The sequence below is a fragment of the Podarcis cretensis genome (genome assembly GCF_951804945.1).
Source record: "Podarcis cretensis genome assembly, chromosome: 11".
NCBI classification, from domain to species: Eukaryota; Metazoa; Chordata; class Lepidosauria; order Squamata; family Lacertidae; genus Podarcis; species Podarcis cretensis.
The window spans coordinates 6,512,185-6,529,126 of NC_137180.1; the positions used below are offsets into that span (position 1 = coordinate 6,512,185).

Sequence of the window (16,942 nt, forward strand, 5' to 3'; positions counted from 1 at the left end):
AGAAAAGAAGGGCATGTTTTTTGGACACTATACACACCTCCTGGAGGATGTACATATTGCCTGGAAAGTGTACAAACTGAAGTCAAGATATGCACATTCCCCAAGGCCTGCTGAAGACTGTATAATGGCTAGATGGTATACAAAATTCAGTACTGCAATGAAAATTCCCCAAAGCTAATTGGAGAGTTCTGCATATTGGCCAGAGAATGTACAAAATACAGTTAAGATATGCACATCCCCCCATGTTGAAACTATGCATAATGACCAAAGAACATGCAATGTTGATAAACGCAAATTCCCCAAAGCTTCTTGAAGATTGTGTATATTGACTGGAAAATATGTACAATTTCCTCTCCGTGGACAGATTATGTGCACATTCTCCATACAGCCTGGTGAATCTGCATAATGGCCAGTTGTTTTGCACTTTAATTATTCAACTTACATTAAACCTAACAACTACACTGTGCTTTATATCTGCATTGGGCTTTATTTTTCTTCCTGACTGGTTTTAAACTGCTAAAAGCCAGTGTCTTCTTGTCTTGGGATTTAAATATGTTTTTCCCTTGCTTCCCTTGTCTTGCAAGCTCCTCTAAGGGGCTAACTAAATATGCTCATAAATATGCAACAGGTAGCTACAGCAGGTCGGGGAGATCTCATGCACACATGCCAATGAGGCTAGGAGTCTCAGAAAAACAAAGACTTCCATTGGTGCCATTAGACACTTTTTAGCCTAAGGCATGGGTAGGCAAACTAAGGCCCAGGGGCCGGATCTGGCCCAATCGCCTTCTCAACCCAGCCCGCGGATGGTCCGGGAATCAGTGTGTTTTTACATGAGTAGAATATGTGTCCTTTTATTTAAAATGCGTCTCTGGGTTATTTGTGGGGCATAGGAATTCATTCATTTTTTTCCTTCAAAATGTAGTCCGGCTCCCCACAAGGTCTGAGGGACAGTGGACCAGCACTCTCCTGAGTAAGTTTGCTGACCTTTGGCCTAAGGTTCATCTTTGTCTAGGTTGGAGGCAATTGGTCTCTCTCTCTCTCTTTTAGCTTTATTAGTACAGTGGTACCTCGGGTTAAGTACTTAATTCGTTCCAGAAATTCGTTAACATGAAACTGTTCTTAACCTGAAGCCCCACTTTAGCTAATGGTGCCTCCTGCTGCTGCCGCGCTGCTGGAGCACAATTTCTGTTCTCATCCTGAAGCAAAGTTCTTAACTTGAGGTATTATTTCTGGGTTAGCGGAGTCTGTAACCTGAAGCGTATGTAACCCAAGGTACCACTGTAAATTTATTTAAGATTCAACAATAAAGACTCTCCTCCCTGAAAGAGAGGGGAGTGGTTGTGGGCGGGAGCCCGAGCACCGCCCAGCAGGGGGGCATTTGCCCCCTGCCTCCAGCTCACCTGGCTGGTGCTCACGCCCCCCTCCTGTGGCCATCCAACCAGGTGCCACGGAGGGGGCGTGTTCAGCAGCCTTTTGCTGCAGTGCCAGCCTCTCCCCGGCCTCATTCTTCGCCATCGTCTTGTTGCGAGTCACCCACCCTCCACTCCCTTTGAGTTAGGGCTTAGGTCATTGGCCTTGCTATGGACCTTAGGTTGGTCACCCTGGTTGCCCAGGGGGCCTGGTAGGAGTTTTTCATTTGGCATTAGGCTTTTTGGTTTTTTCGCCTACCTCATAGCAATCGTCACAACTTTTGTGGTATTGGTGGGTAGGTTAGGCATTGGAATAATGTGTTGTGGTGTGTCGAAGTGCTAGGTGTGGCCATCGCCTATGCCTTCAATGTTTAGGGGTATTTCGTTAAAGGAATCTGGCGGTCGTGTATTCTGTCCGATGCCTGCTTGGCGGGAGGCCATGGCACGACCCTCGGTTACAGCAGGAGGTGAGCCTATAGTTGGATCAGCATCAACAGGCTCCACCTACTGGTGAATAAACCCACTTGTTTCGATCCAATGCCTAAGCCAATACCTTTTCATTGCTGTAATCAATAAAGTTGTGGCCTTTTCTAGCCCATTAACCTTATATCACGTGTCCTTGTGTCTTCATTTCACTTCGCGGGGTCGGGTCCTCGAACCACAACAATAATTCAACAGTAACTGATACATCAGTTCACTATTTGCTACAGTTGACCATCTTTAACAATAGTTAACAAACTACAAAACATCGCTTAACAGTCTCAGTTGAGGACTTAACAGATAAGCTTCCCTATGTGCTGCCTTCGCAGTGATAAATGGGCTTCTCCAACTCTGTAGCTAGTTCAAGAAAACAAGATGCATAGCTGCCTGCTACGTATTTAACTGAATGCCTAGTGTGGCCCTGATCCATGCAGCTCAGGGCTAAAATGAACCAAAGGTAAAAACAGTGGTGGGTAGGAGTCCCTACGCTTGGAACCTACTCTGCTCACAGCCTCAGTTACTTGAAGTATAGAATCCTACAACCATCCACTACACCCATTTGGGTTCCTTCAAGCATCCACAGCCCCCAGCTAACCTAAGTTGATGATCAGGCACATAGAAGAACAGCTAATGTAGGAGGAATCTACAAATACAATCCTGGTAAACTGGAACTGAGAAACTGTGTAATCAAAACAGGGATCTTTCTTTGATGTAATGACTGTGCCCACGCACACACAAAAGAAACTAAATAAGAAATAAGAGGGGGGGAGAGATTGGGATAAGGGGGGGCAATGATTTACCAAAATGAGGGAATCTGGACTATTTGGGGCACATCAGGCAGCTTTTAAGGTACGAAGCTTAATTTTTTTCTAATGCGATTCTGTAGATAATAAACTTTTTTTAAAAAAATATTGGGCAGTATCTCATAAGTTATTTATTGCGGATCATTTTAATATAAGTCCAGGCTGGGTGCCAGTTTATGGAGCTTTTAATGGTCTTTTTGCATTTATTTTAAGTTCGATTTCCTACTCATGCAGAATGTCCTTTTATTTATCCACCAAATGGAACACAGTGAATGTTGAGCCAGAGTTAAACTCAGCAAACCCTGACGTTCTCCCATCACACATTTGTCAGCTCCGTCTAGAAAAAGAGGCGCTATGAAAACAGTTTTGCATTTCTACAAGTTTGCCATGTACGCAAATAGATATTTGAGTGCAGAATCCACCCATTACACCTTCTATAAAAGCAACAACACTGGTCTCTTATCCTTTTTGGCAGCAAAGAATAGAAATTAATCAACCTGTCAATTTCAGGATCTATCAATATTTTCAGTCTTGTTTTCAATTAGTTCCATTTGTGCACCAGTCTGCATTTTTTTGAACTCCATGTGAAAATTTATCCTAATAAACATATTTTTAAAATCAATATTTTGTACATTCTTTTCACTGACGTAGGCGTCCTGGTATGCACTTTCCTCTAATTTACTTATTTTAAAAAATACACATTACAAAATTTGGAGAAATGTAAATTTCTAATGTTTTGGTTCACATATTGGTTCGGGAAGTTAGAATTAGGCAAGTTCAAATTAAAACTACAGAGGTGAGGTTACAGGGAATCAGGCAGAGGGCCTTCTCAGTAATGGCGTCTGCCCTGTGGAACACCCTCCCAGCAGATGTCAAAGCAATAAGCAACTATCTTACTTTTAAAAGACCAGAGGCAGTCCTGTTTAGGGAAGTTTTTAATGTTTAATGCTGTATTGTGTTTTTAATATTCGGTTGGGAGCCACCCAGAGTGGCTGGGGAAACCCAGCCACATGGGCGATGTATAAATATTTATTATTATTATTATTATTATTATTATTATTATTATTATCTGAGATTCCTGTATTGCAAGGGGTCCCTTCCCACTCTATGACTCTATGATTCAACTAAATCATTTTACACATAGAACAACTTTTGTAATTACAAAATAACTCCGCCGCCATTTCCTTCCCTCATATGCTCCCTGTACCACACCTAAATTTGCTGCAGAGGGCCTCCAGAACAGATTTGGGAGGTGTGGGCAGAGGAGATGAAGGGGAAGTTCCATTGTGCTCTTGAAATTATTTCCATGTGCACACAACCCACAGAGTTGGTATATAAATAGCTATTTTCTACAAGGGAATGCGTGCAGAACCTCCAGCTCGCATGCCTCATTAGATCTGCCAGGCCTCCCCATTTGGTCCACCAGGCCACGTTGGTCAAGTTACATCAGTTCTGGGGCAAGTAAAGTCATGGCATCATATTCAATCCTCCATTTTGATGCCGAGCCATTCATGTATGGTTGTGTGTGGATACTCAGTCATCGGTGAATATACCTAACAGAAGTATAGATCAAGTCCCATTCTGCAATCTTGTCAACAAAGATATCACAGAAGACCTGATCAAACACTTTTCTGAAATAAAGATACACTATGCTCACAGCATTCCCATGATCTACCAGACAATTCTATCACAAAAGCAGAATAGGTTGGTTTGGCATGGGTGGTTGTTTTTTCTTGATTAAGTCATACTGGCTCCTGGTGATCAATGCATTGTTTTTCTGCGTTGACTGCTATTGTAGAATTTTTCCCAGGATCACCTGAGGATGAGATATTTCATATCATCTGCTAAATTATGCAGCATAAGCAACTATCAAAAAATAAATCAATTTGTCTAATTTGGTAGGATAATTAATTTGTCTTTTTCTTGGCATAGAATTTTGGCTATCTATGTGTGGAGTTCTTATTTTTTATCTTTTTATCGCAGAATACACAGCTCTGACATTACATTTGCCTTTTTAAAAAAGATTTTCAAAATCAGTTATCTACCAATTACAGTCAGAGCATTACCTGGGCAACAGTGAACTTATTTCATTAGTTGGATTCAGCTTGCAACAAGATAAGAATGCTCTATGCTTTCTGCATTCTAGTAAACCCCTGGGCAAATGGACATCATCATCTTGTGTGTCAAGCTTTTTTGAAAAGAGTATAGAGAAAAGAGATTGTAACTGAATTCCTTCTATAGTAGCTGAGGTGAGAACTCCTCAGGAATTCAGTCTCAAATTGCAAAACCATTGCTTGTGAGTATATCTCCTAAGAGAAATTTTATCATAGATTATTGTACTGTGGCCTAGTAAAGGTAAGGATAAAGGACCTCTAGACAGTTAAGTCCAGTCAAAGGCGACTATGGGGTTGTGGCACTCATCTCACTTTCACGCCAAGGGAGCCAGTGTTTGTCCACAGACAGCTTTTTGGGTCATGTGGCCAGTGTGACTAAACCGCTACTGGCGTACGGAGGACTGTGACGAGTGCCAGAGCGCACAGAAACACCGTTTACCTTCCCGCCGCAGCGGTACCTATTTATCTCCTTGCACTGGTATGCTTTCGAACTGCTAGGTTGGCAGGAGCTGGGACAGAGCAACAGGAGCTCATCCCATTGCGGGGTTTGAACCGCCAACCTTCCAATCAGCAAGCCCAAGAGGCTCAGTGGTTTAGGCCACAGAGCCACCCGCGTCTAGTATATAGTAATACCTAATATATGGTAATACACTGACATCCATGTCAGGCAAATTGTAGTAGAAACACGTATAAGAGAGCAATCCAGAGGGGGTGTTGGAGGATGAAAGGCAGGAGAACTGCCAGATCCCAAACCCTGCCGTGCTTGAATTTGTAGGGTAGAACGGCAGTGAGGGCAGCCTTTCCTTTTGTGTGTGTGTGTTTCTCCAGCTTGGTCTCAACGGGAAGGAAAATCCATCTGTTTTGGTGTCAGGGAAATGGTTCAACACCTCAGTGACCACCTCTTTCCATATGAACTGAGCCAGACACTGATCATAATCTGAGGGCCTTCTTTTAGGATTGCCATATTTCAAACAGTGAAACTCCAGACGGCTTTTTTTGGCAGAGTTGTTGTGCCTCCGGACAAGCAGCTTTGATAACAGGACTAGGGTTTGTGTCTGACAATTTCAGGTTTATGTTCTGCTGAACTGGCACCAAAAGTCACAGAAACTAAGTGTAAACTGATTTGACAGAAGTAGTTGTGTGTGATCCAGAGGCAGAAGGACTCGAGTGTCCAGCGTTTTCCAAGCAAGCACAACTAACTGAACAAGTAAAGAACACAGAAAAGACAATGCGATCTATTACTTCCCCAAATCACTGTGGCTGGAGAGCTCAAGTAAAATCATTTCCTCTTATTAGATGCTATGGACATCAGTCACAAAAGAGCCTTTACCCTCTACCCATCTGCCATTTTCCACACACGGCAAACTTAGAAATAAATGTTTACTTTTTGCTGAAATACTGTATGATTTTTATTTTTTTATGTTCAAATCTCACAATCACCTGAAATTACTTCAGAACCCCACCTTCAATTCAGTGAGCTTCAGAAATAATCTGCTTCAGTTCGGACAAGTCCCAAATGTCTCTGAAGGGTTCCATTTGAGTTTTTGATTTGGAATTCTTCTAAATTTGATGCACAAAATCTTAGTAATACATCAACACACATATACATTGGTTCCCATACACACAATCTGAAGTCCTTTTGCAGGGTATAGGATCATCCATGCTGGAGCTTGTGCATGTTCAGTGTATGCATGTAGAGTCCGTGATCCTTGAAGGCAGAATGGATGGAGGCAGCATTAGCAGACACAACCCTAAACAGCCAACCAGAACAAAATAATAATCTTCATCTGATAAGTAAGGAGAGCAATACAGACCTGCTGAGGCAGGAAGATCACTGGGCCATTTGTACATGAATTAATATCTGAATGGAGCTCTCTCTCTCTTTCCATATATAAACACAAGCCATGCACAGGCAAGATAATTGGTATGGATCTTTCATTCACATCACTCTGCTGATAATAATGGGGAAATGTGCATTGACAGAATGCACTGAGCAAGTTGGGGAAGTTAACAGAGATGTCCTTTATGAATAATCTGATCGAGTGTGTGTGTGTGTGTGTGTGTGCGCACGCGCACGCGCGCGCACGCGCGCGCACACACACACACACACACATTCTCTACCTCCTTTAGCACATTTTTGCCTGACTGAGCTGTAAGTGTACATCAGGCAACTAGGGAGTATTATCTTCTACAGAGTTCAGTGCAAAAAGCTCTGATAAATAGCAACAATAAAGCTTTCAAGCATTACAATCAATACTTAATGGAATAATGTAAATCCAGCCCATGGATGACTGGGGGATTCTGCTATCTAGCAAAAAGCAAGAGATTGATGCACAACTGCAAAGGTGCTTCCTTTTTTCTGATGTAAGCTGAGAGGAGGATACAATAATGCACTAAAGTTGCTTGGCTTGTATTGTGCAGATATTGCTCTTTTCATCTTCATTTTTAATGGGAGGGGGGAGCCCCAGAGACTCAGTCTCTCCCAAAGCTCTGCTTAAAAAAAGTTATGCTGTTCTCCTCTTTAGACACATTTACACATCTTCCATCAGCTTGGGGTGGGGGGCGAGGGGAGAGATTTCAGTAACAACCCCCCCCCCCCACACACACACACAACCACCACCAAAGAAACAGATCTGCCTTGAGGCAGCAGAAAATGCATGCGATAAGGGAATAGCCATGAAGTGTAAAGGAGTATTTAGGATTTAGACGTCTTTGACTGGAGACTGTATAGGCAATGTGAAGGATGTGTGAAAAATCCAAAATAAAAGCACAAGAATAAGGAGGATATTATAAGAGAGCTTGCTTGAAAGTCACAACTGTCCACAAAAGAACATGGTAAAGATGGAGTTGACAGGGAGACATCAAAGAAGACTAAAGGCATCTCCATACTAGAGAGAAAAGAGGGGGAAAGAGTAACATGGAGTCGCCTTCATTTGTACTAGAGTACAGGATCAGATAGGGACGCGGGTGGCGCTGTGGTCTAAACCACAGAGCCTAGGGCTTGCCGATCGGAAGCGAGATGAGCGCCGCAACCCCAGAGTCGTCAGCGTCTGGACCTAACGGTCAGGGGTCCCTTTACCTTTACCTAGTTAACTAGTTCCATTAACACAGGAATATGGCGGGTGGCGCTGTGGGTTAAACCACAGAGCCTAGGACTTGCAGATCAGAAGGTCGGCGGTTCGAATCCCCGCGATGGGGTGAGCTCCCGTTCCTCGGTCCCTGCTCCTGCCAACCTAGCAGTTCGAAAGCACGTCAAAGTGCAAGTAGATAAATAGGTACCGCTCCAGCGGGAAGGTAAACGGTGTTTTCGTGCACTGCTCTGGTTCGCCAAAAGCGGCTTTGTCATGCTGGCCACATGACCTGGAAGCTGTCTGTGGACAAATGCCGGCTCCCTCGGCCTATAGAGTGAGATGAGCGCACAACCCCTGAGTCGTCCGCAGCTAGACCTAATGGTCAGGGGTACCTTTACCTTTACCTTTACAAGATCAGATGGGCCAAGGGTGGTGAACCATTCTTGGAAATGCAATAGGCTTGTTGTTGTGGGAAAACTGCCTATTCAGAGTTGACCCAAGCCCACTTTGTTTGTTTCTCTCTAGAGGGAGAGGGAGAGCAGGGTCACACCTTGTAGCCCTGATCCTGCTATTATATGTCTACCTGCCATGGTGGTTCATGTATTGGATGGGGCGGACTTTGGTAATCTTTATGTGCAATGAGCAGGACTGTAATTGTGAGAGGAGAATGACTGGAAAGGGCTTCTGTCGAAAGCAGGGTTTAAATCACTGCCTATCCTGCTACTGGGAACATATTTGCTGGGGTTACATTTATGAGGAGAATCTCTTGTTAACCTGTCAACAGCACAGTGCAAGCCATCAGACTTTGCTGCCACCATGTAAAATGAGCTGAAAGAACTGGGTATACCCTGCCAAAAAAAAAAAAAAAAGGCAAAACATTCACAAGGAAATAGTCTGCAGCCCCAACTGTGGCACTCCATTTCAGCCTGATTTTGGCACCAATTCACCATTACGTCAAGTTAGATGAAGTTCCACATGGAGTATATCATTATTTTTGCTCCTCTTCTGACTTTAGAATATGCCTTCATTTTTACTTACCACATGGCTTATGTGTGGTACGGAAGCTGTACTACCCAGAACAGGATGGGGTTGTGCAGAGTTGTTAAGGCAGCAGAGAGCATTGTTGGCTGCCCACTCTCCACCTTAGAGCAGATCTATGCCACAAGGTGCCATAGGAAGGCACTGGACATAGTAAAAGATCCATCGCATCCTGGTCACTGTCTCTTCGAGCTCCTGCCGTCGGGACGGAGATACAGGACGATGAAGACAAGAACGAGCCGTCTCAAGAACAGCTTCTTCTCCAGAGCGATCTCGGCCCTGAATGGGAAACCTGGACTTTGAAAGTCATCTAATCTTCCTTGCTGTATTATATTGTATTGTTTTAATTAGTGTTTTTATAGTTGTTCTGATTTTGTGTGGAGTGCCCTACCTGGGTGGATGGAGCAGCCAAGTAATTTTCGTTGTCCCTGAGAGGGGGCAATGACAATAAAGATATTATTATTATTATTATTATTATTATTATTATTATTATTATACATATCTACATGTGTAGCTAATTTTAAATTATTATTTTTTAACTAAAGCCATTTTAAAAGACGCCTGCTTCTTGGGAGAAGGGCAATGACAGGCCTAGACAGCATCTTGAGAAGTAGAGACATCACCTTGCCAACAAAGGTCCGTATAGTTAAAGCTATGGTTTTCCCAGATTGTGAAGCTGAGGCTCCAGTACTTTGGCCACCTCATGAGAAGAGAAGACTCCCTGGAGAAGACCCTGATGTTGGGAAAGATGGAGGGCACAAGGAGAAGGGGGCGACAGAGGACGAGATGGTTGGATAGTGTTTTCGAGGTTACCAGCATGAGTCTGACCAAGCTGCGGGGGGCAGTGGAGGACAGGAGTGCCTGGCGTTCTCTGGTCCATGGGGTCACGAAGAGTCGGACACAACTAAACGACTAAACAACACAAAGCCATTTTAAAGAGGATGACATTCAGTGTGACATTCGGGGTAACAGGCTTCTGGGTTAGAGTTGTCCTTGAACATGCTAGGGAATTTTTGGAAGTCAGCTATGAATTTCATTTGCAGAACCAGCTTTCAGCTCTTTCTTTTTGCCATGTTCCACAAACATTTCAAGGGACGCAGGTGGCGCTGTGGGTTAAAGCCTCAGCGCCTAGGACTTGCCGATCGAAAGGTCGGCGGTTCGAATCCCTGCGGCGGGGTGCGCTCCCGCTGCTCAGTCCCAGCGCCTGCCAACCTAGCAGTTCGAAAGCACCTCCGGGTGCAAGTAGATAAATAGGGACCGCTTACCAGCGGGAAGGTAAACGGCGTTTCCGTGTGCGGCTCTGGCTTGCCAGAGCAGCGATGTCACGCTGGCCACGTGACCCGGAAGTGTCTCCGGACAGCGCTGGCCCCTGGCCTCTTAAATGAGATGGGCGCACAACCCCAGAGTCTGTCAAGACTGGCCCGTACGGGCAGGGGTACCTTTACCTTTACCTTACAAACATTTCAAATGCATATCTCAGTTCAAATGGGTACACTCTGCATTGACTCCAACTATCCCAACCTACCAGAGACAACTTTAAGTTCTTATGCTGGGAAGCCTTTTCAAAGTTTCATGCATATGATTGTGGCCAGTGGTCCTACTTTACAGAGGGCAGTCCTCTTTTTGAAGCACTATCTAGTTCAAATCTAGTTTAAAGTTTAAATCATAGCAGTTTAATCTGGCTTGCTTATTTAACATATATGCAGAATTCATCATGCGAAAGGCTGGATTGGATGAATCCCAAGCCAGAATTGAAATTGCCGGAAGAAATATCAACAACCTCAGATATGCAGATGACACAACTTTGATGGCAGAAAGTGAGGAGGAATTAAAGAACCTCTTAACAAGGGTGAAAGAGGAGAGTGTAAAATGTGGTCTCAAGCTCAACATCAAAAAAACTAAGATCGTGGTCCCGTCACTTCTTTGGAAGTCTTTAAGCAGAGGCTTGACAACCACATGTCAGGAGTGCTCTGATGGTGTTTCCTGCTTGGCAGGGGGTTGGACTCAATGGCCCTTGTGGTCTCTTCCAACTCTATGATTCTATGATTCTATGACCTCCTGGCAAACAGAAGGGGAAGAAATGGAGGCAGTAAGAGATTTTACTTTCTTGGGCTCCATGATCACTGCAGATGGTGACAGCAGCCACGAAATTAAAAGACGCCTGCGTCTTGGGAGAAAAGCAATGACAAACCTAGACAGCATCCTAAAAAGTAGAGCCATCACCTTGCCGACAAAGGTCCGTATAGTTAAAGCTATGGTTTTCCCAGTAGTGATGTATGGAAGTGAGAGCTGGACCATAAAGAAGGCTGATCACCGAAGAATTGATGCTTTTGAATTATGGTGCTGGAGGAGACTCTTGAGAGTCCCATGGACTGCAAGGAGATCAAACCTCTCCATTCTGAAGGAAATCAGCCCTGAATGTTCACTGGAAGAACAGATCCTGAAGCTGAGGCTCCAATACGTTGGCCACCTCATGAGAAGAGAAGACTCCCTGGAAAAGACCCTGATGTTGGGAAAGATGGAGGGCACAAGGAGAAGGGGACGACAGAGGACGAGATGGTTGGATAGTGTTCTCGAAGCTACCAGCATGAGTTTGCCCAAACTGCGGGAGGCAGTGGAAGACAGGAGTGCCTGGCGAGCTCTGGTCCTTGGGGTCTTGAGGAGTCAGACACGCTAAATGACTAAACAACAACAACAAAGAGTCGTGCTAAAATCAACTGGTTACAATAATTGTGGTAGAATCATCCTTTCACAAGCAAAGAGCTGCACTCGCCACAGGGTTGTGTATACCTTCTCATCTCATCTTATCACCACGATGCATAGAGGCCAAACAGGAAGTGGCAAACAAAATTGTGGACAATGAATTAACATACATCTAAACCAGTGCTTTTTTCTGGGGGTATTCCAGGGTGTGCAGTACCAGCACCTTTTTAAATAGAAGAAAAGCACTGATCTAAACTGTGGAAAAACAAAATCCACACTAAATAGTCTCCTTGAGGAACAAAAGCCATACTGGTTCTCAAGTCATAACCCACCCTTATTATCCATCAACAGAGTTGCCACATGGCATCCTAGTCTCTGACCTAATTTAGCAGAGGGTTGTCCCGTGAGACTGCTTTTTAGTGGCTCTGAGGAGGAGGCAGGAGAGAGAGGGACCGGGGCTGAAATTCTGCCATATGCCATAACATATGTACAGTCAGCTTACACTGAACTGAATTTATGTCAACATGTGGCCTTCCCATTTAAGCATATCATGACAAATCCCAACCTCAGTTACACCCTCTGCAACCACATTGCCTTAGAAACACAAACCACTGGGAAATATTTGGGCTACAATAGCCCGTAGACGCTGCCAAACGATAAAAGTATTTTAAATATAAATTCAAATATTCTTCACAAACCCCCAGTCTCTCCCTCTCTCCCTTCCCCCATGCTGTTTCTCTTGCACACAAGCACAACATGTCAAATCAAATACATTTTCAACTGGCTTGTGTATGACTCTTTAAACATGACCCAGACTAAGTCACTTTGGGATTTGGAACCAAAGCCATGGGGCCGCTTATGAGATAGAGTTTGGGCTCTGAAAATAGCTATTTGCTCACCAGCATGTTATGAGTGTAAGAAGAGGGAGACAGAAAGTACCGTACTTTTTGCTCTATAAGACTCACTTTTTCCCTCCTAAAAAGTAAGGGGAAACGTGTGTGCGTCTTATGGAGCGAATGCAGGCTGCGCAGCTATCCCAGAAGCCAGAACAGCAAGAGGGATCGCTGCTTTCACTGCACAATGATCCCTCTTGCTGTTCTGGCTTCTGAGATTCAGAATATTTTTTTCCTTGTTTTCCTCCTCCAAAAACTAGGTGCGTCTTGTGGTCTGGTGCATCTTATAGAGCGAAAAATACAGTAAGTGTAAGCAGTAAGGACAAAGTAGGATATGTGGAAGATTATGGTGAGTTGAGGGGTAAAAAGCCCACATGGTTTTGTTCCAGGACACTTAGTCCACTGCTGGGCACAAAATGATTCCTCAAGAAGCCACCTCAGATCAGAGACAGCCTTACTGTTAGACGACGGAGGGCACTTCAGGCAGCAGTTGCTAAGGGACGGAGAGTAGTGGCAAAGTGTTGGAAGACAGGACTGTGTGTGTTACATCGCCTGCCCTGTCCTGCTAGCCTGCTGCACTCAGGTGAGCTGGAGGACACTGTCCCATTGCCAGTGTTGAAATAAGGTTCAACAGGAGCTCAATCTTTTTATTTGCCTTGGGTAGGAACATATTTTGGTCTGGCCTTCCCTGTGAACCTGTTGAAGGGCAGGATGTAAACAATGTTATAGCTCTCACTGAGACCATTTACCAGCCAAGGATAAGCCATAATGGAAAGATGCAGGAACACAATGAAGACAAGAAGCAAAAATCCTACACCCACTTTCTATCTATAGTTTGCTAAAATTGCAGAAAACAAACACCATCATCTTTGTGAGAAATGGGTCTGGAGAATAGTGTAGCTTTATGAATGTGAAGGCTCCACACCCTGACAAATCTGAGGGAGAAGAAGACAAGCTGCCTCTACATATGTTACAGCATATGGCAGAAATTCAGAACCACTCAGTCTAAGTTATTCTTTGTCCTCAGAGTCAACAAATGTCTGTGTTAAATTAGGTCAGGGTCTGGGCGAATCTTTGTTTGCTCCAGCACCAATTAACTGGAGATAAAAAATGATAAACCATGGATGACTAAATTAGGTATTTCAGCAACAGAAATGATTTAAAGTAGATTTATGGGGTATATTTAACTATGACCAAAATTTCTATGCAAGTTTTAAGAGTTTGGCCTCAATTCCCATGATGTTGAGGGAAGCTCCTTTGTTCTTTTAAAGGGGTGTTACATTCAATAACTTGATCTGAAAATATTTAATATGCGTTTGACTAAATAGCTACAGCTTTTAAGATTTTGTTGAGTGCTTTGGTTGCTCCTGGACTATTTTGCATAGGAACTTTATCATCATTAGAAGTACCAAGTACCAACCTTTTCATTTACCGTAGTTTATGTATTTTGTAATGATTACATATATTCCAGTGGTGATCTGAATATATATCATCATTATGATTGCTGTGGCACATTTAAAGAGTATTTAATATACCTTCTTCTATCTCAGAATAACAATATTTTTATGATATTCAACCTCACTAACCTAGATAGCACCTTTGCCCCACCATCTGCCTGTATTTCCTCTCAAACTTACCTAAGGCTGCTCAGTGGTCCTTAATAGGAAGAGATATGTCTAATGCTCGTAGGGCCAAAGTTAGAAACTTCCTGGCAAACATTACAGATGCCCTTTTCACATGTCTGTGAGACATCCCAACATTTTCTATTTTAGGCCAACATTGAGACCTACAGATTTTCTCAACAGATTTTTTTTTTTAAAAAAATCAATTTAACTGGACCATCTGAACAACTGCAGTTGGCCCCTAGTACATGCAAAGAAATAAAAATAATAAGGACAATAAAATACACAAGTAAAGTGACCAACGAAGGCATTAACTAAGTGACTTTACATGGCTATGAATACTCATTTCTTTTTTAAAAAAATAGGTGGGGATTAGCAAAGGTACTTGGATTGTGAGAGTAATGCACAGGTCACAGTCAAATTTGAAGAAGAAGAAGAAGAAGAAGAAGAAGAAGAAGAAGAAGAAGAAGAAGAAGAAGAGTTTGGATTTGATATCCCGCCTTTCACTCCCTTTAAGGAGTCTCAAAGCGGCTAACATTCTCCTTTCCCTTCTTCCCCACAACAAACACTCTGTGAGGTGAGTGGGGCTGAGAGACTTCAGAGAAGTGTGACTGGCCCAAGGTCACCCAGCAGCTGCATGTGGAGGAGCGGAGACGCGAACCCAGTTCCCCAGATTACGAGACTGCCGCTCTTAACCACTACACCACGCTGGCTCATTTTACATTATGTAGAGCTTCAAAAAACTAAAATTACTTCACCAAATACTTAAAATACTTAGTTAAGTATGTTTCCTAGGAAATGAATCTGGTCTGGTTGAAGCAGCAGTAGGTACATTACGAAGAATCCTTCAGAGTGGGAAAAAAATATTTACAGAGTGTGAGGAGCAAAGCTGCCTTTCAAGCCCCTCATTTCTTCCCACCTCCCCTGTTTTATAGATGGATTTTCTGCCGATGCTGGTCCTTTCTGCTACTTTAGAGGCACACTGGAGGCTATTCAAAATTTTATGTTCACAGACACACAAAAAATCAGTTTTCTAAGACCTGAGGTTACAATAAATATTATCTTTCCAAACTCTACACCACAAAAGCAAGCTGCAAAGATCAGCTGCTTCACGGAAGCAGTGATTTAAGGGTTTGTACTACAGTGTTCACTTCTCATAAGCCCCTTTCACATGTTAATCCTGTGATGGCAATCCATAGGTTTACAGGGAAGTGGATTGACTTTCAGTAGATCACAATGAGGGAGCTGCTCTGCTATGTGTTAAACCTGGACCCATAACTAAGTCATCTATGAATGATATAGCAAGACCTTTGGCCTTGACCCTGAGGTCACGTGGATCCTTCCCATGGCCAAAGAATGAGTGTGGCCTTCTGAGAGAGAAAAGCTTATTCACCCAGGCCTCAATGTGCATATGCTTCCACAGGAGCTAGAACCCTGTGTGAGTAAAGGTGGACTCACCAAGACTTTTCCTTCCAGGTGTCCATGTTCAATGTGTGGACATTGGTGGAAGGAAGCCGCACAACATCAGGGCCAACTCTGCCATTCCACTGTGCCTTAACTTACGAAGTGTGTAAGTATAGTGAATTATAATTGCTGAGTTTCAAAACTAGTAAAAGTAGATTTGTACCAGGAAGAGAATCCATGCCATCTGAAGATAGCACACAGGAAGAGAGGGAAAAGTCCTAGTGTAGTATGCACAGTGTTGCAGTTCATGAGCCCATGGGTTCAGAGAGCTCTCTGGAAAGATAGACATGGACTTTGATTTTATATGCCATGTGTGCTGAAGTCTGTCTTTCTCTAGGTGAAAGCACATGATTGTACATCAAAGTACTAGAACTGTCACAAACTGCATGTCATAGAGCAACCATAGGGAATCTCTTCCTCTGTCTGATGGAAGCAGCAGAAAATATCTTCTCTGATTTTGTTTTTGACAGGATGGCTTCTCTGACAGTAGTTCCAGAATAAGAAAGGCTTGATCTGATTGCACATAATTGATTTAATGTCATAGTTTCCCAATGTACTGCGGAAAAAAATATTGTATATAAGAAAACACTAGGCCTCTTTTAAAGATGGGTCAAAATAATTGAACTCATTATTTTTTATTTTAAAAAGATGAACCAGCAAACCCAGAAATAATTTATTACTGTTAACTTGGGCCTAAGTTTCTTTCAGATCACATGCAACCATAATGCGCACGCGCGCGCACACACACACACACACACACACACACACACACACACACTCTTCCCTTTATGAATTTTGTATTATCGTAATATTGAGCGAGGGAACCTCCATGGTGCACTGAATATACACTTTATAGAGTCTAAAGCATTTCATGGCAGAGACTGTTCTTCAGGCACACTGATTAATAAAAAAATTCCCAAGTTATAAGTCTTTGAGGCAGTATTGGAGACTTATTTGTTCCATCATAGCTGTGAAGACTCAAAATAATAGGCTCAACACGATACCTCTTCAGTATATCTTTGAGGTTTCCTTTCTCATAATTCTGGGTTGGTGCGTTGTCTCTTTTCCTTCCTCTTACTTGATTTGACCTCCAGAGGCTCAGGTTAGGTAATGGTGCATTAGAAAACCTACAATAAACATAGTAAATAAAGACCAATCACCTAGGGAGGTATATTTGACTAAATAATGGTGTGAATGCATGAAGGCCACCACTGAAACAACAGAAAGCATGGTGGATACAAGACTCCCACCTATGGGAGAAGTAGAGCCACAAAATGATGGTCAAACCACCCCATCTGCTGTCCTGATGGCGGCTGCTTCTTCTTCTTCTTCTTCTTCTTCTTCT

At 43.2% G+C, this 16,942-nt stretch overlaps 2 long non-coding RNA genes across 2 annotated transcripts in view; one reads left to right on the forward strand and one right to left on the reverse strand.

The window, feature by feature from the left end:
* Positions 1-16,942, forward strand: part of LOC307227095 — a 684,774-nt gene that overhangs the window by 656,538 nt on the left and 11,294 nt on the right. The gene's annotated exons all lie outside the window — the stretch shown is intronic.
* The window catches only part of LOC307227090, a 75,650-nt gene that overhangs the window by 14,672 nt on the left and 44,036 nt on the right, over positions 1-16,942 (reverse strand). Inside the window, exon 6 of the long non-coding RNA XR_013843799.1 lies at positions 16,602-16,724. This is a non-coding gene — a long non-coding RNA (uncharacterized lncRNA). The remainder of the gene's footprint in view (positions 1-16,601; positions 16,725-16,942) is intronic.